Below are 25,502 nucleotides of genomic sequence, written 5' to 3' on the forward strand. Positions count from 1 at the left end.
CTCGCGTTTCTTTTGCGTCGCAAGCAAGAATAAATATGGCGGATCTTTCAAACAGCCGACTTTCATATGCTTCACATTTTTCTTTCTTTTTCTCTTCTTTCTCTCTCGACATTTTTCTGATTGCGGAGCAACTCGTCGGCGGTGTTCGGTTTCTGATTATTGGAAATCGATCCACAGCACGTCGTTAAGGGCACGCTTGTATCGTTGGATCTGTTCGCGAAAGTGGCGGGGGACTAAGAGAAACAGAGAGAAAGAGAGAGAGAAAGAGAGAGAGAACGAGAGAGAGAAAGAGAGGAAGAGAGGAAGATAGGAAGAGAGAAAGAGAGAAAGAGAGAGTAATAAAACTTGAGTGAACATACTATCAGCACTTGTCGCATCAACTCGGTTAAAACCTTCTGGCTAAAAGAATTGTACTCCCTTTGCCTGTTATTTGTACTAAATGAATAATGGTCTCTGACGTATCATTGGTTATAATGGTTAAATACATAGAAATAAAATACAAACAAATATTTACTTTTAATACGATGAGCGAAGTGCAAATAGCCATTAAATATAATTCTGTTTCCTCGAAGGATCATTATTTAGAACGAAATGGTTAACATGAGTTAAAAAGAGATAAAGCTGGAGAGAAGAGAAACGCGAAAGGCCATTTCCATTATGTGCACGAAACATATGGGCACGATACACTATCCTAGACAGAGCCTGGTTGAATGAAGTCGTTTCGACTTGGCTGGGAAAGCGTGCTTGCACAAGCATCGATAAACAAACGTTTGACTCTTGTCGTTCGTGACATGAAACCGCGACTGTTTTGTTGACGTACTTCGTACACGCTGTTTTGTTGAATATCAAATATAACAAGTAGCAATGTTTTATGTTTGCTAAAATGATCCAGACTTTGATAGGAAAATTGAAGGATATTGTATTCATTTTTCTTTTTCCATTCTTATCATTGACTTTGATGAATTTTTTATTCGTACCTTTGACAAAAACAAAATTGGTTTCAAAATAAATTGACGCAGGTACCTGCCCTTAATTAAAAACAGAAACTAATTGACGTATCAGTGTGGTTGTCTAGCTCCTTTACCTAACTTCTTTCCTGTTAGTGATCACGAGTAATCCTCGATAGCAGTGTTCGCTTTCCGATTATTGGAAATCGATCCTGGGTACACGGAACCGGTCGAGGGTACGCTCGAACGACTCCGTGGCTACGTTTACAGTCTAACTTGGCCCCCAGACGCACGCGAGCGATCGTCTGAACCATCCCCTTGCCGAACCGAACTGATGAATATCTTGCGATCGGTCGTTCACATTTAAATATCACTGCGATAGAGCTGAAACTTGGGTTATTGCTATTTTGAAGGTTACCAAACTAGCTAAAAATGTTATCAATCAATACGTCTACTTGAGACAATTGGAGAATAAAGTAAATCCGATTATCGCTTCATCAGACTCTAGAATCCTTATATTATCACTTCAACGGATTAATTCGTTAAAATCAGGACGTCCGAATTCGTCAACGTCAATGTCACTTGGTCGGAGTAAGATTCTTGATGAGGATGCAAATTCTTGACGTGATCATAAAGGCAATCTACTTGGCAGAGGGACAAAAAAAATTCGAAGAACGGGGCACTTAGGCGACGTACGAAAAAGAGGAAGTCGTTCCCGCGAACGACAACTACTACGAAGAATAAGAAGAAGAAGAGGGGAAGGAAAGGGTAGAGAAGTGAAGGGGAGGAGTCGAAAATTGAGCACCGCGGGCGAGCGCTGTAAATTAAATTTGGCTGCCAAGGAAGTCATAACGGTCGGCACGTGCTTGCTGTACGGCGTGCGCGTATATACGTCATGGTATTATAAGAAAAAGAAAAAGAGAAGGAAGAAGGAGAATAATAAAAAAAGAAAGAAAGAAGAATATAGAAAAAGATCTTTCTTCCTACCTTCTTTGTTTTCGTCGTTTTTCTTTTCGTCAGGAAGCGTGGCCGATACGTGACGCGAATGCGAAAATCGAATTCGTTTAAATCGACGTTAAAGCGCCGACGTGACATAATGTCGGCTTGACAATCGGCATTCCAGTGGATTCAACGAAATTCACCTTTCGTCAATGTTATTTCGCCATTTGTATCGCGATTTAATGCGTTCGATTGGAATAAACTCAAGCAGGTTGGCACGTGTCATCGGGAATAGAAATGCATTGTTGCGAACGAACAGCGGACTCAGGAAGCGTGACTGATACGTGTTCAGATTTTCGATTATTTTATTATGTAAAAGCAAACGATAGGAAAAGTTAAATAATTACAACGATGATGTTTTTAATATCGAAAAAGTACGGTTAAATGCCTGCCGTTTGTAATAAATGGATTTTGGTTCATCACGAAGCTTCGTCGTGAATCAAATCGATTTCTTCTGCAAATTCAAAACGCGAAAAATTGCTTCGTTTCACTGAACGCGCAAATTTTTCTCATTCAACTCTCTCATTGTCTCGCTCAATCATCCCATGAAATGATATTTTCCATAGAAAGCGCTGCAAAACGTTTCGTACAGACGATGCTACGCTTTTAGCAGCGGAAACAATCGTCTAATGAAACAAGTACAATGTTACCGCTCGACCGATGGAGTCCAGTTTATACGCTAGTCCAGAAGAGCCTCCCGTCCTACTCGAATTTCCATTTGAAACCTATGCGAGTCGACGAAGATTACGCATAAGGCTAATTAAATTCGTTCGCACACAATGCATGTTTAATTAACCATCATCATTGAGTACTGGTCTCCCCTAACTAACGTCTACTTCAATTCCTCATCCCTCAGTCTCTTTTTATATGAAAGCTCATAATGCGCGAGCAAATAATAAGGGATGATCGACCCTCTTGTAAAAGTGCACTTTGCATTTCGCCCATACGGTGCCCTTTGTGAACAGAGGAAAACAGAAGGCACGTTTTTTTTTTACCCTCTTATCTTGTAAATTTGTCCAACAATGATACGTTCTAACGACCTCAGGTAGGAAAGATCGATGGCTCAGAAAAGAAGTATTTAAAGGAACGAAGACTAGAAAAGCAACGATTAATTCTCCAAAGTTTTATTTCCTATATTTGGTTTTAACAAAGATACTTGAAAGAGGGATGCTTTCGGTATACCGTGAACATTCTCCCCGCCCTCATTCTCTACCTAGTATCATCCCCTTCCGATCGATTGCAGCTGAGCAAGCGAAACCTTCAAATTACCAGACTATTACGAATTCAAATGGCGCAATAATCGTGCGAACTATCACCAAACAGGAATATTTCGTGATGACATAACGTCAAATAGGGGATGATACCAAGCCAATTTATTTCTCGAGCTACTCAGACTCTATCAACATTTTGACTTAGTCAAAAATACGACTCATTCGTGATTAATGATTCGAAATGATTCTTGCGGTGTATGCGTTTGTATGCCTAGTTAAAATACACGTTGATAGCGTGTTAGTGATCGATTTGTTCCTTGTGCTTCTCGTCCTTCTCTCGAGTTTATCTCTTTCTCTCATCGACGTACACTTGACCGAGTAGTTCGAGGCACTTGGCAAGACACACAAACATACAGACAGCCACGTACAAGTGCGCTTCCACGAGTAGGTCGTGTCTCGGGCGATCTCTCCAAGAGTGGCGCCAGCGTGTAAACGAGCCGAGAGAAAGAGAAAGAGAAAGAGAGAGAGAGAGAGAGAGAAAGAGAAAGAGACCGGATGAAGGAAGAAAACAACCTGTATAGGGAAAGTTCTCCGTTCAGGACGTTCAAGAACCGATACAAGAATACTAAACGAATAGCGATAAATAGATCGAGAGGATCGATTAAAAGCTCGTTAAGGTCCTTGTAATCATTTTTTTTTGCTACTTTAATCGGTACTTCAAACTTTAGATATCTACAGGTATAAGACATGGTTTCTCATCTCATCGATGGATTTTAGCTGCTTGGTGAAGAGTTCCTCGTTATTGGCTAATGTCCGTTCTTTTCTCTACATGTTACTACATATAAGTTGTCTTAAGGATGGTTTATTTAAACAATGATGACATTATGTTTGCTTTCTCAGAAATGTTATTTCCAACGAACGAACCAACTTTACGATCGAGAAACGTGAAGGAGCCGTCAAGTGGATCATTAACAGACCAAACTTCTTTTACCGAAACCTCGACCAAATGCTCGTCACATATTTATAGAAACACCAAATCCACCAAAGGAGTTTTCCCTTTAAACATCGCGCAAACAGATTCCTTATCCTATCGAGCTGACTCGACAAGATGGTAAGAAACTCGAAAATATTCTGGAAATATTCTTCGTCTATGGAGTTATCCAGTTTTAGAATATATTCCATGTCATAAATATATTGAATAAAGTATCAACTTATACATAGCCTTTATACTCTTATATTTATGATCGACGATTTCGTACGCGATCCTTTTTTACGGTAGCACGTTAGTCCAACGGTTCGGTGCCCAATGGTTCGATCGTTTTATGAAAGGCCACTGAGAGGTTGAAGCCTAAAGGGAGAGAGAAAGGTAAAAAATAAAAAAAAGAAGGAAGAATCGGGATGCTAGGAAGCATTGTCATTCGACGGATGTAAGAAAAAAAATAGAATATCGAAGGTTCGAAATTATAGGCAACATACGCTTCGATATGACGTAAAGTTCGGTACTGTTAAATAATGGCTATGGCATAAATCAAAGTTACACTCGCTTCTTTATTGCTCTATTAAATGGGACAGCTGCTGGGACGCGCGGTTGGAAGAAAGAAGAAAGTACTGTGAACTCGAAATCGAGCTCGTACATACGAGCCTGCTGGTACATTCATCTCCCTCCTTCGAAAAGCTGGAATAGAGGGACTTACCGGTGGGAAGGGGAACGAAGAGAAGGAAGGGTGCAAAATGTCGTGAACGGTTCGTCGAGTGGCTAGCCTGTATCAATTCATATGCCCTCTGCTAGCGGTATTGTATTAATATCGTTCATTTCCGTCGACGATTTTGTCAGCCGTCCAGCAACGCTCATAACTTCAAGCTCGATACGCCGGATAATTGGAGTGCGCGATAGCTTATTAAAATTGCGGCCGAGTAACGTTGTTTCGAACTAATCAAAGTGCCAATAATCTGTAGGCTGATGGCATGTAGCAGTGAAGCAATTGCATGGTTCGTTGAATGAGAGACAGATAGAGAGAAAGGAGAGAGAGAGAGAGAGAGAGAGAGAGAGAGAGAAAGTGAGAAAGAAAGAGAGAGAGAAGGAGGACAGTAATAGTTTTCTCCTCGTGAGTTAGTACGTAAAACAAAGTAAGCGTCGGCTTAACTCGGGATTCAGGCTAAAAATACTTCGTTAAGAAGGAAGAAACATTCCTACTTCCGTAAAATAATTCATCTTCCATATAATGGTCATTCCATGGACGGTGATAAACAGGAACATCCATCATCGTTAGAGAAACGTAGTTCTATCAGTTTTACTATTTGATGCATCTTTCTTTCTATTCTTTCTTTCTTATGACCATACGATTCTGTAACTACTAATCATTCTGAATTCACAATACCACCATTTCTCTTTTTAAAATCAGTACAATTTTTTAATAATTTCGATGTTAAACTAACTAGTATTGTAATTTGTCCAGAATGAAGAGTTAGACTTCTAGACAAATGAAAGAATAACTATTCATTGTAGTTACTTGTTTGAGCTTCAACGATGATATTAAAGTTCTAAAAGACAATATCCAAAAAAAGTAAATCAAACTATCGATCCATTCGTTAAGAATTCATTAAATGCAACGACGAAATTATACCAATCGACATTCCCATACCATCCTATCGAACTGATAATATTAATTTCCGCTAACGACTCGACCAAATGTCCCTCGTACTCTCCCTGTCAGTCTCCAACAACGCATTGCCTCTCGCTCTTCCATCCTCTTTCCTTGTAGCTTCGTAGAGAGATGGATCGAAGGCTGTTTACATAGAATTCCTACCGTGAAACCGCATCCAAGCAGGCCACAGTTAATTTTCGAGTAACACTGTGCCGCACGGCATCGAATACGGGTTCGGCTCGCTCAGACTTTGATAATGGACTCAGAATTTCGACGTCATTTCGACGCAAGCTGCGTTCAACCGCACGAGTTTAAACGAGCTTCAACTTGTTTCGCCGTCGTTGACAGAACAATTCGATACAAGCGAAATCACGCACCGACAAAATTGAACCAGAACTAGTCTGCTATTATTCATGACTTCGTTTAAAAAGGGAAAATTTTATTCCCGCGTTTAAGACATTCTTTCTTTTTTCTTTTAATACAACAACACGCGATGCCAAATATCGCCGATATAATTTTGATACTGTGAACAAAGAAATAACAAATGATTCTATGAATAGACAAAAAAAATCAAGATAAGCCGCTCGCATGGAACAAAGACATTATTTCATATTTATAAAAATATCTCAAGCAATTTTCTTTTTTTTTTTTAGTTAAGCTCTCATAAAATAGAAAAACTTGTTTTCTATGGTACTTTCTATGTCAGCGATTTTCAATCGGCGAACGTAGCCTGAAGGATCAAGGTGTACGTCTTCGTGTCTTGTAGACTGATTCCGAAGGTCGTGTATACGCGAATAGGATATGAACAGGAAGAAGAATAAAAAAAGTGGACTAAACGAGGACAGAACTAGATGCTACGCTCGCTTTAATTCTAATAATAGGCTAGGGATCCCATATCGACTCGATTCACGGGGTACGCTTTTCATGGATCTATTCAAAGGCAGATGCCTACTAGTCGAGTACCTATGCGTATCCTTCCATACACATACACATATCTACACCTAATACGTACATACACATAAAATTGTACACGCGGCTTTGGAAATCTCTTCGTGGACCCTTCGATTTTGCAGTGCTGGCTCGAGATGTTAGACACACTTCGGGGAGCATTAGAGTCTCTAGCTCTCTTCGAACCAGAACGAGAAAATGAGGGGAAGAGAGAGGGAGGGATTTCCCATGAGAAAAACTTCTGTATCTTCTTTCGACCTCGTTACACATTTGTCGATAAAATCGTTGCCCTGTACAACGATCCTTTTCTTGAACTCTAACTTGAAACGTAAGATTTCCTTCTACGACGATCGAGAACTGATGCTACGATCGTAAATGGAAGATAAAGAGAAAAAGAAAGAGAAAGGGAGAGAGAGAGAGAGAGAGAGAGAGAGAGAGAGAGAGAGACAGACAGAGAAAGTAAACTTGGATTTCTATCGTTTAAACTACGTATGGAGACAAGACTGGAATTTAACTGCGGAGTGGAAACCTTTATACTTAGATCGATAGAAATCACGTTGCCTTAGTTTCTGAGCAGACACTGAAACTCCAGTTCGTTTTTATCTCTAGTTTGAAGGAAACACAGTAACATGCTCTTTGTTTCTCATGAACATTTAGATGGACATCGGATTGGGATAACTTGTATCCTTTCTAAGAAATGATCTTTATATTGATAGCAATCCTGCAATATGCACTAACTTATGATCACAGAAATATGAAAAAAGAATCTTTAACAAAGTAGACATTCTAACTGATTTATTCGAAACGAGAAAGTATTATCAATATTATTAATAGTTCGTATGAAAGAACGATAACCTTAAGAATTATTATGCAAAATTGAAAAGAAGAAAATATATCCTCACCCTTCTTTAGCTAATATACAAATAAGGTAACTAAAATAACTATTTATGATTATCGTTTCTACTCGAAGTCCGGCCAAGCTGATTTCCATTTCTCTTTAGCCGCAAGAGATCCCATCACGATTTTTGGAGCGAACCGATTCGATACGAACGGTACCTACGTTATGGCGATCTTGCACGTTCGTGATATGAAAACACGGCGGGTCCAATCGGCGTGGAATCGTTTCGATCACGAATATTCCTCCCTCTATCTCGATATCCACCTAACTCGTGATCTCTAGGTAGGTATAACCGAGTATAACCAAGTATAACTGAGTCACGCTCTCTCGACTAGGATCCATTTCTTTATCCCCCGATGTCCGTGCGCTCGATGGAGGACAAAGAAAGCACGCTGCGAATTAATAAGCAGCCTTTAAGAACGGTAAAGAGATTTCCCGTGGTATAGGTATTACGTGCAGCGAAGGAAACCGTTGGCTCGTTTATAATTCGGCGCAGCTGAAAGGACTAAAGGTAGGATCGAGAGGCGTTTCAACGCCATTGTTAAAGCCCCTGGGGCCTTTGGACCCACACACTGTTCTTTCTGACTTTTGGGCATCAACGATTTTCTAGGGGGGCTGAGGGGGAAGAGGGGCCAGAAGAGAAAAAAAGACAAGAGTGGAGTTAGTAAAGGAAGGAAGGAAAAGAAGGAAAAAAACTTCTTACAGTTTATTCCAAGCGACCGATGCGAGCTCACGCTTCGTCGGGTTTCGGCATAGAGCGCCATTTGCGCGTTTCAAATCCCTCTCCGCGGGAGACCCTATTATCCTTCCGCACCGCATCTCTCTATCTCTCTCTCTCTCTCTCTCTCTCTTTCTCTCTCTTTCAATCTCACCCTCTTTTACTTCCTTAGGCTGCCTACTTCCAGTAAGTGGATTATCTTAGATATCCGTTTGATCTCTTCACCCCGGGATAGGACTACAGGTACAAGAATGAGTAGCTGATCAACTCCAACACGTCTTGTGTCAGCTTTACAGGTGTTCTATTTTCTTCTCGACCACCTAGTACGATCTTTAGCACATTGATTTTAACATTAAGAAAATTTATCGATTTGCCAGACAGATATTTTTAACTATTCGATGACCTACCAATAAAATATAGTTTTTGTCCAAAAGCTTTGGATATGTCTGTTGCTCCTGACGTTTATAACTTAAAAGAAAATGTTATAGTACAATCTTTATTATGTCAAATCTAACCATATTCGTTTCGTAAAATTTCCTTACCCCAGACACCTAAATAAACGCCTGTTAAATATGCACCGCGTACTTATTCACGGAAAAGTCAACGCGTTAGGTCGCTGAACACTTTTAGAAGTAGCAACGATGACTCTTCCTTCTTGACTTTTTCGTTTCCATTCACTGCTCGGCACGATCAGACAATGGGACATCACGGAGTACTGGACGAGGGTGTAGAAACTTTAGGAAGAGCTTTTCTAGAGGGTTCCACGGTGTAATAACGAGCAGCGGCTCGCTTCACCGTTCTCCCTTTTTCTCGAGCAAAGTGAAAAGAAGGCGAGACGCGATCTTGCACAGAGTCCTTTCCGTTGAGGGATAAAACACGCTTCTTCCTTTCGCGATACGACGGACAATGACAACTCCCCATTCATTCTCTCTTTCTCTCTCTCTCTCTCTCTCTCTCTCTCTCTCTCTCTCGTGCGCGCTCGTTGGATTCTTTTTATACACGAAATGCGTCGTGGTAAGGAGAAACAGAAATATACACTTTTTCTCTTCCACATCTTTTCCGTTTCGTTCACCGAAACCGCTCACAGTGGTCGTCGCAAAAAGCAGTTAAAACGATTAAAGATCTCGAAAGCTTGGCAAAAGGAGAGATATCAGAGACATCGAGTAAAAGAGGGAGTGAAATGGAAAGCTTTTCGAGTTCTTTGCCATAGCGTTGATTCTTGGTAAGAGAGGAAAAGAAAGAGAGAGAAAGAGAGAGAAAGAAAAAAGGGAGAGGGAGAATGAGTGAGTGAGTGAGTGAGTGAGTGCGTGAGTGAAAAAGAGAAAGAGGAAGAGAGAAAGAGAGAAAGAGAGAGAGCGAAGACCGGGATATTGCGAGTCGCGCTGAAATTGCCCCGGGCAATTGCACTGGAATCCAACTTCCATTCGGACTTATTATTTGAACAGGGGTAGCCCGGCCCCTTCAAGGGCTTAACGCTCCTCCGCTTCCGCTTCCTCCTCTTTCGTTTTCTTCTCTCTTTCCTCGCTATCTCCGCAGCTTGCGATCGCGATGAAAGGTAGAAACTGATCGAGCGTGAAGAGGACGGCACTGCTGTTCGTAAAAGCGCGTTCATTCTGACTCCGAATAATGTCAGGCGAAACTTTCGATAGTTGATGAAAAAGCAACGGAGATAGCTAGGAATGTCTGTCGCTTTGATTACCGATGACTTGGAAAAGAAAAAGGAATCAAGGTCGTTCACCGTTTTGACCCATAACCCGTGCCATTTACTTGCGGACTTTGGAATTAACATCGAAGAGTCAAGAGTCAAGTTTTCATCTGAATAAGGAATTTTCGAACTGGAAAAGCAATTACTATTGATTGACTCATAGGTAACTTATCCGAACATCAAGGATTGACGGGACTAATCATGACGACGGATCGCTAACGATCTATATCACATTGTTAGTTCTTTCGAAAATTCTTTTTTCTCAGCTAATTAATCCATTCACTGACACGCGGGCTATGAAATAATTCAATTTTCCTATCGAACACACCGCGTTAATTAGCCGATGTTGTAAAAGGAAATAGATCCCTGGTTGTTCTTAGCAAAACATAAACGAATAATCCGCTCGGTTTACAATCGAGTTCAATCCGGCAAGCGAATTCGTCGTCGATACGCCGGAGGGAACGTTAATTACTCGTAAAACAATGGCCCTGAAATCGTACTACTCGTCGCAGTACGTCGGCCAATTTACTGCACGCGCAGCTTGACAAAAGTCGTAGAAAATCGGATCGATACGTCGCGTCGATTACTTCCGATCGAGCGACTCTTTCGAAACGGCGACGACGTTGCTTTCAAGCGCTTTATCGTACCCAAACGCTTGAACGTTTTGCAAATGCTTCGTGATCTTGAAAGTTTCACATCAGGTAAGCCGTCGTTCGTCGTAAGCTATCGATTTCCGAAACGTCGTGTACGGCTCAGAAAGCACGAGAAAAGGAGAAAGAAAAACAGAGAAGTACTTTTTATCTTTTTAATCTTCCTTGATGGATGTAAAAAAGAAAGAGACGAAGAAAGATAGTGAGTCTATAAGCTGACGTAATTGAATTCGTAAGCAGTTCGTTGATTGATTTCTTTCACCTTCCCTACCCCATTCCACATTCACTTTGCACAAAACAGTATTGTAAACCGAAAAAACTATTTTACGATCATTTCCTATCTTATATTATTTATCACAGATATTAATATCTTCCTATCTCGATTAACGACAAAGCAATAATTGTAAATCTTGTTTCAAAGGAAAGGACTAGACCACGGAAGAACAAGTAGTATTAGCAATTTTCGAGTACTCTACAACCTACTAGACCCTCTTTCACTATCCTGCAAAGCGCATAATGGGGAGAAATAAGCTCGAGAAAGGGAGTCGTCCGGTTGAACCGCAAGATAAAACTGTCCGACTAAGCGACGATTTCAGCGCGACCTCCGAGTAAAATCCGGAGTTGAAAGGGTATGGTGTATGTTCTCTCCTCCTCTCGTCTTTCTCATCCTCCCTATCTCTTTCTCTCCGTGCCTCGACCGTTTCCTCTTGCCTCGCTGAACGCACGAGAAGCGAATGAAAACGTTCGCCCCGACGAAATAATTCATTGTCCTCGAGGAAAAAGCGGTGATGTTTCACGCTCCTGTTGGGGAGCAGATTCTTCGCAAGTGAACGCAATTTCGAAGATTCGTCGGTTAATTCCACTGTGATACGAGTATCCTACGAGAGAATTAAATTAACCTATCTACTCTACACGCGTATGAGAACTCAAATTGAAGTACCCTGTTCACACATAGTTCTTGCCACTATGTAAATTGACTAACCTATCAAATCTTTTAGCCACGAGAAACTAGTACGATACGTATGAGCATAAGGGGGAAAAAAAAAGAAAAAGAAAAGGGACGATGGCCATCATTAATCTACGCTTTAACATCGAAATAAGAAAAAAAGTTTTAGTGAAATAAAAGTGGTAAGGCTAGCACCGCTATAGGAAATTCGAACAAAGGACGATGAGCGAGGTAAAAGAGAATAGGAGAGTGAAATGGAATACGAAATGAAGGGTGGCTCTTCTGTGTCCATCGTTACATGGCGTTTGTCATGACGGTGGTTTCCACCTCCTACGACGAAGTCCGTAGACGATACCTGGGATCCTTCTCCCCTCTCTGTACAATATTCTCTACTACTTTGACACACGTACACACGTACACACACGTACATTCTCTTTCTCTCTTTTTTGGTGTAGGAATCGGCACGCGTAGCCTGGACGTCCCTCTACTTTGTATTTTTGTATGTGAGAGGAGCCATCCCTAGATAGAGACACCAATACGAAAAGGGTCCAAGGATTTGAGGTGTAACCAGAATGAGAGAGATGGAAGAGGACAGTAGCCAAAGGCACAAAGGACACCCGCATGCATTAAAGGGTAACTATTGCTTCGTGTTGGAAGCCCATTCTCCTCTCTTTCTACCGTTTCGAAGTTGGTGAACGTACCGCCACGCGACTGACCTTCCCTTTACCTCTTACTCCTCTTCATCCTCCTCAATGTTTTACTTAACGCACGCGGCGTATACGACCGGACGTTGGCTCCTGCATGCTAATTCTTCTCTCAAAGAAAAAAGGACTCCTCTTTCTTTCCTCCCTTCTTTCTTTTTTCCCTTTTTGTCTTCAACTCTTTCTTTTTCTTATCCTCTCTCAGACTCCGACATTCCAATTTGCCCCCTCGCCGTCACACTAATTAACCTCACTCCTGTTATTTCCATCCCCTTATCAAATGTAACGACATACTACATCGAACGTGTTATCTCTCTCTCTCTCTCTCCAACTTTTCTCTCAGTGAAGACTTAATACTTGTAACCTTAAGATTCAGACGTAAGAAGTTAATTGGACAACTCTTTTTTTATATGTTCGAATATATGCTGTTAACGCGACTTAATATCTTGATCTAAACTTGTACTTAAAGTTAATGAAGGTAATACTTTCTTTTTTTACTTTCAAGCTGGATTATCTGGCAATCGAAAAAAAAATATCAGCTATAAGTTATAACAAAAGATGCTGATGTATCGCGAACATGTTACGATATAACGTTAAATCGCAGATGCGCGGGCAGCTTCAAACACCGGGAAGGTGTACACGATACGTACTTACTTCGATCGTCGTGCTCGTTAAAGCGAGAAAATACATTTCGCGCGTTCGGCACCATTAATTCGCTACACCAGCCTTTATTAATCGTTCACGCGATTTACGTTCCATTAAGGCACACGTAAACTCCGCGAGAGCGACTCCGTTGATATTGAATTAATGAATCCACGACTGTCTCCTCTTTGAACGATAAAGTACGATCAAAGATGCCGCTTGAGCGTCGCTGCTAATTGCCTTTCCAACCGAAGAAGAGACAGAACGAGCAAAGATGAGAGCGACGAGTCGTTCAGCATTCGTCGGAAAGAAGAACGGGTTCGCGGCTCGTTAAATGATCCTCCTTGTCTCGTCTTCCTTTAAATTAATCCATCGCGTTTTGGTGAATCCAAGGGAAAAAAGCCAACCTGAATTGTTTCAGTTACAGATTACGATGGATATTCAATTCATTCTTTTGTAAAAGTCGAAATGAAGAAAATTTTATATATTACTTCGATATGTTATATATTTGAAACGAACAGTTTGTTAGGCCCGAACAAATTCATCAAAGTTCATACAATGTACCTTTGATTAACTTACCCGAGTTACCTCGCTCGAGTTTCTAACCAACAAATTATACGCTTAATTATAAATCCTGTTTCATAAAAATACATCACATATGCAGAAGTTTTACACTCGAAGCCAATCTGTGGTATTTCAAAAGGCTCACGACCCGAGTTCCATCTTCTTTTTCCTCGTCTCTTAAGCCGTTCGGTGCTTATACGACACCAAACGCGGAATTGATTACGGTTTACGGCTAACGTTTAGAGTGCGTATTTGCGTTACCGAAGCAAGAGACCGACCAGTTCTATAAAGTCGCCATTGCGGAAATTATAACTCGTGTGCCATGCTGAGGCGTGTAAAACGCCCCTTTACAAAATAATTTACCGGCCGAACTCGTTAGTGTGACATTCAAAGCGTGGCGAGGAGGAGGGTGGGAGGGCGGAGATTGGAGAAGAAGAGGGGAGAGAACGGGGAACGTAACAAGAAGAAGAGAAAGAGTCTGGTTAAATCCTGCGGTTGCGATCGTATTGCCACCAATTTTTTTTTCTCTATTTTTGTCCTTTAGTTTTTTTTCTGGAGAAACAGGAAGAGCAAAAAAACCAGAAAGAAACAGATAGAATCGAAAGATCCAATTTTGATACCTTTGTCTCTTTGTCTCTTTCTCTCTTCCTCCTACCAGTCCTATGTAAGAAACGTTAAGATCGAGATCGCTATTGCATGCGGGTATCAAACTCAATGTTTTATCTGATTTTCGAACGGTCGAACGAAATCCTTTCTTTCTCTTGACTCGAGACCCGTGAGATCGTTTACGTTAAAACGCCACGAATGAGATCTGTTCCCGAGAGCTCGTACGTTTCACGATCAATTTATTTCCTTACTCTCTTTGGTTCTCTCGAACTTGGATAACAATAATGGGAGAGAAGGGGGAACGTTGCTAAAAGCTTTCCGCAATTTTCAAAGTGATTATTATTTCGTGGCCACGGCAACACGTTCGGTCATGATTACGTGCTCGATAACTTACTCGGTTTTCGACGGACAAATCAAAATTTTCTAATTGATTTCGCGAAATGACTTTCCCTTGTTATAACGTGTATCGTCACGAGTCCACGAATAATCTTTTTAAAATGCTCGATCATTGATTTCGCGTTGGAATATTAGGAATATTAAAAAATTTCCAGATATATTGCTGTCGATTAACTTTCATCCGAATAATACCAGTTCTCTAAAATATGATCTTTGTTAAAATAAAAACATCGATTTGCATGTTACCTGTCATTCCGAGTAGTTTCGAGAATATATTTTTCATTCCTCTCATCCCACGTGAATTCCCATTGACTTCGGAACGTATGAATATTCAACGAAAAAGTAAAAAAAAAAACGAGAGAAAGACAAAAAAGAAAAAACACAAAAACAAAAAAGAAGGAAAAGAATTCCAAATAAATTTCGCAATAATATCCTCTTACTTCGTGAAAGCTAGCGGAACGCGTTCGATTAATACTCCAACATTTCACGACGTTAGAAATATGAATAATCATGCTCGGCTTGAGAGCATGAGAGGGAACCGAAGAACGAACATCGAAAACGTTGAAAAATATTCCTGTGCTTTGGGTGAGACTACGGAGCAGGTAACCGCGGCACAGCGGGTCGTCATCTCGACCTGCCTGTTGATATATCATCTCCACTTTGCAACAGTTCTCATCGCCCTAGTACCTCGACTCCCTTTTTCTTGTGCCGAAAGAAGAAAGAATAAAAGAAGGAAAGGTACAATCGCCTACCGGTGGTCCATTCCCAGGAAGTTTGTCGCAGAAGAAAAATTCAAACAAAATTCAAGAAAGAATAAACCTTGGACATATAAAGAACAACCTCGTTATTCGTAATATACAATGAATTAGTCATACAAATCTCGTAATTAATAATTTCCTTTAACAGAAAATAATGAATGTGAAGAATTGATCCATAATGGGCGAATCGAACGAATAAGATATTAATTAGAAAAGATTAGTGTAAAAATGGATACATTTATAGTTGATAGGAGAGAAATGGTGCAAGTCGAAGAGGATGTTAAAAAAAGAGAAAAAAGAGATACGGGGAAAGTAAAAGAGAGGGACTACAACAACGAAAGGGAAGAGAGCAAGAGGAACACCTGGGGAATAGTAAATTTCTGTTGCAACGTAGCGCCGTTATTAGCATACGAGTATTTAGAATGAATTATGGGCGAGACCGCTTATCCTCGAGGGTGGATATATTCGGTACAGGGTTCTCGCGACTCTCCCATGTCAGGTGTATCCCTAAGGAGGTAGCATTATGTCCTCCCGCATATTTTATTTTCGCAGACTTGCTTGTGTCGAGAGAAGGAAGACGAAAAGAGTTCGAGCGAAAAAAGAAGGGACAAAAATCGATGAGGTTGGAATAAAAGGAAGAATATATTCTTGTTTCCTTGACATTTATGATTTGAAACCTAAGGATATATGCTATATCATATAAATATGTATACACCTAATGAAAAGACATCAATGAGGAGCTCTCATAGAGTCTAACCGTTATCTTCTCTCAAGAACTTTGAATATGATAATTAATACAAGCCGTTTGCTCTTTAATAGGAGTTCCAATAAAATCTTTTTGTTAGAAACGATACAGAGAAAAATGTATTCCTTTCTGTTAAAAAATAATAGTCAGATAAAAATGCCAGATTTAAATGGACGTTCCACTCAAAGGTCCTTTTCAATCTTTCAATTTGCTTTTTTAACCGATATCAAAACTGACTTGGAAAAGCGGAAGTGAAGTGAGGGACCACCAATTACAGAAAATCAAACCACTTTCAGGTATGCTTTTATTGAACGAACGCTTGAATATCGAATTTATTGGGATTCACAAAACAATTACCGGCTTCATCCCCCTTCCCGATTCTATCAATTATCCGAACTTCATGATGGTGATGTTGAATAGTAGCAGGGGAGAAGGCGGGAGGAGAAGGGAGAGCTTGATCATTATTGCCCGGGGATTTTAACCGTGAATCGTGGTAAAAAAGAAAGAAAAAAAAATATTGGATGGTGCTACACGTTATCCATGAGAGAATAAGAGAATGAGTGAGAGAAAGATAATAAGCGATCTCGAAGCGTCGTCGTCACTATAGCGTCGTTTGTTATTAAAGGGAAAGGATCCTAAGCGTAAGATCTACTCTTTGACGTCGTAATTTTCCGAGTCGCTGCGTTCGCACGATGCACACTTACACAGCCATAAACGCGTACGAACATACACGGAAAACTATCACGTATAACATGGCGCTTCTATTTTTCGCGAGAACTGGATTTTTATTCTCATACCAATGACCTTTTCCTTGACGCTAACGAACCCCTCGTTAACCATTTCCCTTATTATCCTATGGTTAACTCGACTTCATCATTTTCCTACGTTATTATGAACTCTACCGAGTTATCTCGATCTAATCTTTTTTCACGTTGAATTACGTCAAGAGAAATTGGTTTCTTTTTCTTTATTTCGATCTTCTTTTCAAATAAAATATCGACGATTCATACGTTTAATAGCTCGAACGAGCTCGTCAGCTGTTTATGCCAGTTAGAAGTTTGAAAGTGAAGGTGCTTATTACCTAGCCGGAAACCGATTAACTCATGCATGTCCAATGCACCTGTTAAAAATTATAAAAGTGATTTTAATCTTTCGATATCTTATTACGAAATGAGTTATTTATTTATGTTAGCTATTGTATGGAATGTCGTATGGCGGACCTATACAGAGATAATGAAAATTAGATAACGATGAGTAATCAATAATTTGACGACAATAAAACCCAATTAATATCATTCGTTTCTCTATGCCCATTGCAATTATCTTTCTCATTTATCTGACTTTAATCTTATATTTTTCTTTATTCGCAATATTGCTCGCTAACTTGTCTTTTGAGGAAAAAAAAATCTGACACAATAATGAGTACTCTTTCAACAATCTCACATTAACTATACAAGTATCTACATTATAGTTTTTCTTCGAGTAATATTCCTGTTTTTTTTTTTTTTTTTTTTTTTCTTAATACTCCTATACTGTCGCGCGCGGTAAATAACACTCGACATGTACCTGACCAGATCGTCTTGTCCACACGGAGCAATTAGAAAGCCATTACTTTTCGGTCATGCGCAGTGAAGCATGTCTGGTGCAGGGTAGAAAAGCGGTAAGCTTCCCACAGAGTTTCTACACCTTTTGAAGAAAAGGATAGCCAAGGGGTAGAGATGGATGTCCGGCGATCAGGTGCAGTGAGATACCCACTGACTTTGAATTCGTCGGCAGTAGAGACCGATGTATCCTCTCTCATTCTCTCTTTCTCTCTTTCTCTCTTTCGTTGACGTCGAGTTGTCATCGTGCCGGTACTCGGACACCCGCTGTTTCGTTTTCGTGTTTTGAAAGAGCGTGGATAAACGACACTCGAAGGGGAGTCCAAAATTCGATGTCAAGGATTTTCTGGCATAAAGATAGAACGTGTAATAATGTTAAAGAAATATCGATATACTTTTCTTATCTTCGTCCATCGAAATTTTAAAAAATGTAAACATACAAAGTAGTAGGTATAGATATTAAAAAAGAAAAAAAAAATAAGTAAATGGATATATAAATAAAAACCAATATAAAGAAAGAATAATTAATATTCCCATCTTACGAATATTCTCAAATCCTTAGACGTGCTAAAGATCGTAAAACAGCGAACGAAATGACTGACAATGGGATCGGTTCGCATGAGAAATGTGTTCGGTCCCTTTGTGAAAGCGTGGTTCGGTGTCGGTCACGTTAAACTTCAGCGTTTCTATTCGACTCCATCCCCACGCACACGTTCATTTCCGAGAAGTTAATATTCAAAATGAACATCAGCGATCTACGTTCGGTCGCGCTGCCGTTAATCTTCGATGGCATATGGGAGTAGAGCTCGCTTTATTGCGTCCGCGTTAATTATGCAAACGAATAATTAATATTTCGATTACTTCGATGACATCGTACGCCTACGCGGGAATGATGATACCTATTTATTATTCGTATGAGGATATTGTTGGAATTTGATGCAATAGGTAGGGGAAGAAAATGAGGAGGGAGAAAGAGAAAAAGAAAGAGAGAGAGAGAGAGATGATACAAAGGAATCTTGATCATAAAGCAAGAATAATTAAAAATTAGCGAGAAAATAAATGCAAAGAAATAATGTACAATCAATAATCAATAACGGATAATTGTAGAATGAAATTACAATTACTTACAAAAGAAAAAATTATTGACAACTTATTGACAATTATTGACAAAATTATTGACAACAATCATACTAATCTATTCAATTAATTAATAATTCATACAATTTCTTTATATTTTTTCACTTTGCACGACGATCTTTTTAACTGTTACTTTTCATTATTTCATTACACGATTCGTATAAAGAGAAAGAAAAAAATTGATGGCACTTATGGAATAATTCGGCACTTCCGCTTACTCTCACTCTCTCTCTCTTCTCTCTCTCTTTCTCTCTAATTCCTTTCTCCATTCTCGATGAGTTTCAACTACGTGAGAAAGAGAGGAAAAAGAAAGGAAAAAAAAGAAGGAAAGAGAAGGGTAAGAGATCGTCGAGGGGCTATAAAGGATCGTTCGCGAGGACTCGCTCGTCGTTGCGCGGATTAATAATAACTAGACGATAATTTACGACGGCAGTCTTTCGACGGGCCAGTCCTCAGGCAGGTAAGACTTTCTGATGGGGACTGCGAGTCCAAGAGACGTCGTAAAACTCGTACACCGTCTTTCTTTCATAATGAAGATATTATACGGAACCGAGAGTGAAGAATCTCTCGAAGAATATTCGCTCGTAATCGAGATGAGTATCGCATTGACTCTCTTTCTTGGATCAATTTGCGACTAAGCGGTGGATCACGATCTTCCACCTACCACTTCGTTGGATAACGAATAGCTAGCTCATCGTGATGATTAACTCGCTTAAATTTACCTTTCAAAAAGAAAAATAAAAGAGGGAAGTATCCTTTCCCTATAAAAAAAAAGAATCTACACGAGAAAAGGATTGTTCTTCCTACCACGGAAATAAACTGTTAGACTTATGAATATATTCATGATATTTTCATCAATATTCAGGATCTACTTTTCCTGTCGCTCGCGTATCCTATCCGAAATAACGAATATGTCATGGACCGTATTTGCGACCGGACCACCCCGATTTATCAAAAGGAAACGCCGCGTTATAACGTTGTTAAAAGCTATTCGCTTATATTATTTATTTGTTTACGTAAGATTTTTCTACGAGATAATATCAATACATCTATTCTTACTTCACTTTGCGTCTTATTCCGAGCACTTAGTCTAGTTGAAATGGATACTAGGAAATTCTAGGGTAACTTAAAGATACTAATCCAATGAGTTTCTTTGGATTATCCCAAGGAGTCGTCCGAGTGAAGTAAAAAAGATCACTCGGAATGTCAAACGAAGTAATCCGTTTAGCCGTGCGACCCAGACCAGGGCCATGAAGAAACTCAAGGAAAATTCAAAGGTTCTCTTCTCGAGTACCACTATCACGTCTATCGTCCTAGAAAATCGTCAGACTCACATCCGGAGATACGCTTGGAGCATTTCCAGTTCTCACCACGCTCTATCTCTTTCTCTCTCGTTCGCTCTTCCTTTTCCGTTTCGCATTCGTCATTGCCTGTTGCGTTATTTTGCCCGTCTGGCCGTATACCTATACTTCCGCGGGAAAGCAAGAATAATATTCATCTTTAGGGGAGAAAGATTTAAAGGAGGGTATACACGTAATGTCCTACAGCTCGTTTCTCACTAATAGATGGCCTCTTCCTTTTCCACATGACCTCACCGATTCCTCTAGTAGCAGGAAATTAGCAAGTCTTAGGAACAGATCCCAACTACTAATCGCCAACGTGCTTCTCCCTCTACGATCCCTCTGGGACATCACCTCGACTGGCCTTTCCAAACAAACTCCATTTCCCTTTCCTTCTTTTTTCCGACTTTCTTCTTCCGTCTCTCCTCAATCACCTTCTGCCAGGAAGGGTGACTCGTAGGATACTTTGACGTTACCCAACTCATAAAATCGTCGCTTTATCAGAACGATCTCTTCTTCATCGGAGGATTAAGATATACGTTTGGTTATTTCGTAGCACTTTCGACGAATTTCAGAGTCAGAGGATTAAGGGGATACTATTTTATAACTGGGGTTGTGCGAATTTATGAGGAAGGATTTCAGCATCGTAGACTGAATTTTTTGCAAACTCGTTAATAGGAAGAAGAAATAACTTTCATCGTATTTCCCACCCCAAAAAGTAATCACTATGAAAGATAATAAAAACGAAGGCTTAAACAATTCTAAGAGTATTTCTCCAATTATCACTCGTAGCACTTTCGTTTATAACGCAATTCTGTATGCTCACCTTGTTAACTGTTATCCACATGAGCCGTCAGCAAAAGCACCCGTAACACACACGATCGGACACGAACTCGTAGATCATCGGAACACACGAGCGTTTTCTTTTTATTTGTTTCTTTTTTTTTTACTTTCTCTCTTTTGTTCGATGTAATGTAAAAAAAATTCACTTTCTGCAAGTAGAATAAAACACTTACGCTAATCACAATTATTTTTTATTATACACTGGTTAAAGTTTTTCCAAAAAAGATAACTGCACAGTACTAGCTTGTTCTCCATAAGTAGGTGCAAAAATTGATAGAAAAATAAATCACAGTACGATAATCTTGCTTGTTATTTGTTTGTTTTCTTTTTTTTATCTTTTTTTTCTCCGAGCAGCTGTCCGTTTCCCCTTCCACCGATTTTTTTTTTCGAAAATTTTTTCGGCGCGACGGCACGAGATCGATGATCAACGCGATGGAAGAAGAAAGATTGCAAAGAACAACACGCAAAAGGTCACCATACCGTCACGGCGCCACGGCACTAACTGACAGTCCGTCGAGAATCTCCGGTTGGTCGAAGCGACCTCGGAGGAGAGACTCGTGCCGTGAGGAGTAGGGATAACGCCAGTAGAGGGGAGCAAACCTCACTCTCTGGCACGAGACCTTCTCTTTTTCTCTCTTTAACGCACGCATACACGCGGACACACCAATTTCATCGCGTGCTTTATTAATCTAGAAAAATAAATATAATCGAAACATTTTTTAAACAATATTAATGCACTGTGATCGTAAATTCTGTTACTTTTACTCGTTATATTTTACATATTTTATTATTATCATTGTTATTATTGTTATTGTTATTATTATTGTTATTACCATGATCGTCAATAATTATTATACAAAATATTATTTTATTATTATTTATTACCCGTTTATTAATTTTATTCCATACCGATTAATAAGCTTTCGTTTCTCTCTTTCACTCCTCTCCCCTCGGTTACTCTTTTTTTACTTTAGTTTTTATCTTTCTCTGGCATCGGCAAACGACACTCGCACAGCATCATCCCCTCTACTCAACGTTTCTCCAACTGTCCGTCCGAGAATAGAGGGGTGGAAGTGAGCACGTGGGCACAGGACGTATAGAAAGGGAATGGGGAAGAGGCGACGAGGGAGAAGCTCGGCCCGAAATGGGGTGAGGTTGCAAAATATGTTGTAGAAATGGGGTGGCCGATGAATGCGGTCGCCCGTAGACTAGGGATTTTATTGATCTTTTTTCCACCCCAGGAGAGCGTATACGCGCGCCCGCTTAATTAAGCGACCGCTGGCACGAGACGAACCTCTCCCACCTTCTTTCGCTCCTTCGAATTTTGAGAACGCTTTCTGAGGTTATGCAAATTTTTCAAATATTTATATATTTAATCAAAAATATTTTTCAAAATATCTCAAAAACTTTTAAAATAATTAATTAATTGTAATCAACTTTAATAGCGCGATTATAAATTCTAAGAATCGACATTCGTGTTTATGAAAGAATATTTTATGAATGGATGATTCATAATTTCTACAAACAAATATGTAATTCCCTACAAAAATTATTCGGAATTCCTTCACTTCTTTTAGGCGGACTACATGTAATCAGATATTCTTTTTAATCTCACTTGTTCGGTATCTGTTTTTCGTCTCTTCTATTCCCATCAGACTCAGGGCACAGAACTTTTTTCTTTTTTTTATCGTATAGGCAAATTTTTTTGTGTAATTTCTACTCACGATTCGTTCGAGAATTTTGCCGATGACGTTAACAAAGCAACACCCAAGTTAATAAAAGTGTCGCGTTAACGAGTTTTTTCCGAATTACAATCCATGTATGGAACATTGGCGAAAAGTCTGACTCCGTTTTTAGCAGGACTGTCGAAGAGTAACGATAAATATCGGCCAAGTGTAAAGTCAATGGAGAAAAATGACAACCCGTTGGTTCTTAATATTTATCAGCTTGTCGTATCCCCTAGGCACGTAAGGATAGCTCGGTATACCCTAGGCGCCATAAACATTAATCCGAATGTGGATGGTATATAGCAGCTCGACGCGATCGAACGATTCGATGCTTCAAAGTGACGAGCCGCGATATCTCACGATTTTCGCGACTTACCAACTTTGCTCTCTTGCTTTCAACGGGATAATGATAAATCATGCTGAGAAGAACTCGATTAATGTCGGTGGATGACTGGATAACGCTTTTTCAATCAATATTTCTATCGTTAGTAATGAAATTTCCTTTGAGACAAAGCGATCTGACAATAATATCGATTTGATTACATTAATTTTCGATTTACGATGATCAATGCGATTTATTATTTTTATAGTAGAAACAGATGTATACTTTTTATAATCCACGTGATCACCCACCGACTGCGAAGGTATTCGATATTGTAATGTTAAAAAATGCTTTTGTAAGCTCTTGTGAAGGGATCGATGAAAATGTGTAAGAAATAAGGAAAGGCAAAAGTCAAGACAAGTTTTTCATCTCAAAGTATGCTAGAGTAGTTCCCTCTGAACTTTGCAAATGCAACTCCGACCTTCTTTCATTCTTCGTCTTCTCGTTTTAACACTCGATTTCTACCTTCATCGTCTCTTTGACTTTTCCTTTGTCTATCCTTTTCATTTCCTTTTTTTTATCTTTCTCATTGATGAAACACCCTTGGACTCGACGCGAGTGGTGCTTAAAGGAAACCTCAGATCTCTCTGTCTCTCTTTCAAGGCCACAGACAAGAGATCTAATATACCCGTCGGTTACATTAGCCGGATTTAATTTAAGTCTCGAACAGGGGCTCGTAGGTATACGTTTATCTTACCCACCGTAGGCGAGAACACGTCGAACGAAGAGAAAGAGGCTGCACAAGAGGGTGGAAGGCGAAGGTGTAGGTTGGGGTGAAATAAGGGAAGAGAAAACGGAAGTTGGTAGCAAAGGTAGCAAAGCGACGCTGGTTTATCGTAATCGTACTACTCGTGTTACGGCACGACAAAGAGAGAGAAAGAGAGAGAAAGAGAGAGAGAGGGAGAGAGAGAAGGAGGGAGAGGAAGAGGGAGAGGGTATGTGAGTTCTATGACCGACCACAAATTCGCCAACGTCGGACCACTTTGCGGCTCTGCCATGACGTAGGTTTCATCAACCGACAGCCTCATTAACGACAGAAACCGACAGCGACGGCACTCGAGAAATTTTGCCCTTTCCTCGAATTTAACGCCTTCCACTTCGACCGCGGTAACTTTCCTACGCGAGTAACGACTAGTAAAAAAACAAAAAGAAAACCAAAAAAAAAATATTTTTAATTACTTTCATGGTTTAGTTTGACTCGCGTTGCTTCCTTTATTTCGTGAGTTTTGATTCTTATTGATTTATACAACAGTAGCAAGTGAGATTTACATTCTGAAGTGGACTTCAAAAAAAAGACTTGAGAAAAAGTCCAGAGGATCGTAGAAAAATTCGAGAACAATTCTTTCGACATTTCTTTTTGAAGATAGATAACCTTTCTTTATTACTTTATGGTCCTTCATAAATCTTCCATGGTTGAAGAAAATGTTGTCATCCTTCGTAAAGTTCACTGGGTCACTGTGTCGTCCTAACGTCGTTGCTAGTTTTCGCAAATCTCGATATCTCCATTCTTTCATCGCAAAGGAACCTTTCTTGAACGGGTCACGTTCCAGCTATAAAGACATGGCAGGAGAGAAATCGGTTGGAAGAAAACTGTGCCTTAACGGCGAAGAGATTTTATGATGGACCAAACACGCTGGCTGAGCTTCTACGCAAAGGTCGTTCCATTATCTTTTACTTGAAATTGTTAACACGTAGGCTAGCTAAAATGGCAGCTTTTCGACTACCTATGTCATATTAAGCCGTACAAGCTGTTGTCCTCACACCCCAAGTGCACAACTTGTTTCATCGTTTAACAATACTCGTAAATCTTCTCTTTGCCAAGAAAAAGGCGAAATATGCTACGAAGATAAACCGTACGGATTCTTCTCTGGGTCACCGAATCGAACAATGCTATTCTTGGTTTTTTCAAAGAAAAAAAAAGACTATGAATCTTCGAAGAAAATCCTTCCGTAGATAATTGGCTTTTCTGGATGTAGAAAGTGTGTCAGTAGGACTATCCTGAAACGTTTATTGTTATACTTATGGCTTCTATTCACCGACATTCTTCAGTTTTCCTTTTGAAAACGAACTAGTCGTATGCTTAAAACTCGAACACAGATACAATAGCAGTAGTAATATTGCAGTATCATTAAATGATTATTACCTTCTGGCTTCAACTTTTACATTTAGGTATTATGCATTACTTATTCCTTTAATGCAACTTCATATCACTCAAATTTTTTTATCATCGATCTTCTGATGTTACCTTTCTTCTCAATCACAAAAACTGAATTTGATTTGGTTTATAGTCTTGCACCATATAAGATGCGGAACGTTATTTACCGACACTACATGAATCTAGATTTTATTGGAAAACGGAAATCTGCTCTCGTGTGGATGCCATGGAGAGAGGA

The 25,502-nt window shown here is 39.8% G+C and overlaps 1 protein-coding gene across 6 annotated transcripts in view; it reads right to left on the reverse strand.

The window, feature by feature from the left end:
• Window positions 1-21,507, reverse strand: part of LOC127067497 (discoidin domain-containing receptor 2-like) — an 80,053-nt gene extending 58,546 nt beyond the window's left edge. For all 6 annotated transcript variants that reach the window (XR_007782637.1, XM_051002491.1, XM_051002492.1 and 3 more), the window contains exon 1: window positions 20,984-21,507. The gene's annotated coding sequence lies outside the window, so the exon portion shown is untranslated. The remainder of the gene's footprint in view (window positions 1-20,983) is intronic.
• Window positions 21,508-25,502: the final 3,995 nt, after the last annotated feature.

This window comes from Vespula vulgaris, chromosome 11 (assembly GCF_905475345.1).
Source record: "Vespula vulgaris chromosome 11, iyVesVulg1.1, whole genome shotgun sequence".
In the NCBI taxonomy this organism is placed as follows: Eukaryota; Metazoa; Arthropoda; class Insecta; order Hymenoptera; family Vespidae; genus Vespula; species Vespula vulgaris.